The sequence below is a fragment of the Dipodomys merriami genome, unplaced genomic scaffold (assembly GCF_024711535.1).
Source record: "Dipodomys merriami isolate MVZ:Mamm:240054 unplaced genomic scaffold, mDipMer1.0.p SCAF_1, whole genome shotgun sequence".
Classification (NCBI taxonomy): Eukaryota; Metazoa; Chordata; class Mammalia; order Rodentia; family Heteromyidae; genus Dipodomys; species Dipodomys merriami.
In genome coordinates this window covers 83,260,384-83,262,912 of record NW_027202270.1, presented here as the reverse complement: position 1 = coordinate 83,262,912, position 2,529 = coordinate 83,260,384, and the positions used below count along the sequence as shown (strand labels likewise).

Below are 2,529 nucleotides of genomic sequence, written 5' to 3'. Positions count from 1 at the left end.
GCTATCAGAATGAAGAAGTGGTTTAATTTAATCAGTTTACCACTGAGTTGGTGGTTGGTCTCATAAATCCTCATGTATGAACCATAGTCAGGTATTCTTTCTTCATGGAGAACTAATAATATGTCAGAGACTGTTTTTCAAAAGTGTTTAACTCTGAGAGTGTTGTCATAGTTTTTCTTCAGAACAGAGGCAATATGGACTCTTTGATGGGAACTTGGAAAAGAAAGCAAGCAAACAAACACAAACCACCCTTCAAATCTACTGTTGGTGCATTCAGATCATTATAGTGCTAGCATTTTCCAATCCTTTTCTCTTCTATAGGCCCCAATTGAATGAAGGAAATTTTTCACTTATTAATATATGGGTATATAGTAATAATAATAATAGTAATATATCTAGTAATATATACTAATATATTACTAGACGTGGTCTTACGGCTTCAAGAACCCAGAGTGCCACCAGAAACCCAAATCTTCATGGATTCCCTCCCTTTCACTGCACTTCATGGACTTTGCAAAGGCCTTCATTATGTTGTATAGACTCATCCTAGGTTATCTGTCTTAATCAATGTAAACTCATGAATGTAATAGATCAATGTGGTAATTTATGGGATGTGTCATTGTTCTTCATCTCTTTGCATTTCACTATAGGTAGGTAAGTTATTCTAGTCCTCACATAAAAGTGATCTGTATATATCCATTCCATGTGAACTTACATTGATTGCATTGACTGTCTTTTGATTAAGATATAAAATAATGCATTCCCTAAACAATATGTGTGACCACATGTTTGTATTCCAGGCTGGATTAATCCGCTGTTGCCAAGATGCAGCATCTAGCATGGGGAGTACAGTAATGGAGATCACTACTTGCTTGAATGTACTATCATCCACTAAGGGTAGGTCTGGGTTTTACAAGAAGTCACACTTGTGAAACAAGTAGAAATACTATTGACATCTACCTTTTCACTCTTTAGATCCTTATGGTGGTTTTCTTTGTAAATGAATGAGTCCTTTCCAAGTATACAATCATTTGGCTTTCTAGTCAAAATACCAAATATTCTGTATCTGAGGCTATATTCCTTCTCCATGATCTGTCAAAACAATTCTAGGATTTCAACTTCACTTACCATTAGCTATCCACTTGTCTTGTTTTGAAGTCTTACTGAACCAGTTTTTAAGGTGTGTCTTATAAATAGTTTGTAAGTAGGATTTCCTTTGTACAGCAATTGAAAACCTTTATTTTTTAATAGCTTAGTTAATGTAGTCATATATTTTAATGAAGCATATTTTGGTGTGAACTCATTATTTTATTTGTAATGAAAGTGTTAATGATGTAAAATTTTCTTCTTTTCCTATATGATGGGTATTTTATCTTTTTGGGTCCGGTCATGGGGTCTGAACGCTGGGCCTGGGCACTGTCCCTCAGCTCTTCAGTTAAAGGCTAGCACTCTACCACTTGAGCTATAGCGCCACTTACGACTTGTTTTCTTTGTGTTTCTGTGGTGCTGGGGAATCGAACCCAGGGCCTCATGCATGCAAGGCAAGCGCTCTACCACTGAGCCACCTTCCCAGCCCTATGATGGGTATTTTAAAACAGCTTGGTACTGGCACAAGAAGAGACCTCAGGACCAATGGAATAGAAGTGAAAACCCAGAAATGAAGCCTCAGCCCTATACCCACTTAATCTAAAACTTTAATCTGGAAATTGTATCTTAATTTAATGAATACCTCTATGCCTCTTACCAATGTTCAATACCGCCCCCCCCCTTTATTTTTACTAAGTAGTTTACTAGGTAACATGTATTTAAAACTTTAAATTCGTTTGATGTAGTTTTTCATTATTTCTTTTCCTATTCCTCCTATTTTGATTGCATTATTTTTACTTTTTCATAATTCAGACTTTACAAACTATTATTTCTTTTACTATCTTTCTTTGTTTAGACCTAAAGCTGGCTATACTGAATTCTTGGCCTCAACTAGTTCCCTAGTTATTAAATCACTAGTTATTTTTTAAGTAAATGAAAGTTGTTCTCTAGTTGATTATTTTAAATTTGAGGTCATGCATAATTGAATCCTTCTTTTGACGTGTGGATATTTTTAGAGTGTAGAAATTGCTTGGCCAGATATAAAATCCTTTCTCATATACTTTCACTAATATGATAGCCTGCTTCCATTGTTATAACTCTTTAAGTAACTAAATCTTTTGTTTGGTGCCTTGAGAATTTGTTACTTGAGTTGAATGGCTAAGAGCTAATTCTTTCATGTCAATATTAACAGGTATGTGGAATCTTTCCACATTTTCTTTAATTTTGAAGAGTCACTGAAATTTAACTATATTATTTCCTTTGTGTTACTTCTGCTCCCTTTTGTAAGGCCAGAACTTTGTGATCTGTATATCAGAAGTTATTTTTGGTCCTATATTTAACAACATTTTTGTACTATTTTATACTTGTTTGTATTATTTTATTCTCACATTCCTATTATTTCAATGTGCTTGTTCAAACTTTTTTTTTTATTGTGAACATACT

The 2,529-nt window shown here is 34.2% G+C and overlaps 1 non-coding gene across 1 annotated transcript; it reads right to left on the bottom strand.

Moving 5' to 3' along the window:
* Positions 1-1,493: 1,493 nt before the first annotated feature.
* On the bottom strand, positions 1,494-1,566 carry Trnaa-ugc (transfer RNA alanine (anticodon UGC)). The gene has a single exon. It is a non-coding gene; the product is annotated as a tRNA-Ala (tRNA).
* Between the last annotated feature and the right edge of the window lie 963 nt (positions 1,567-2,529).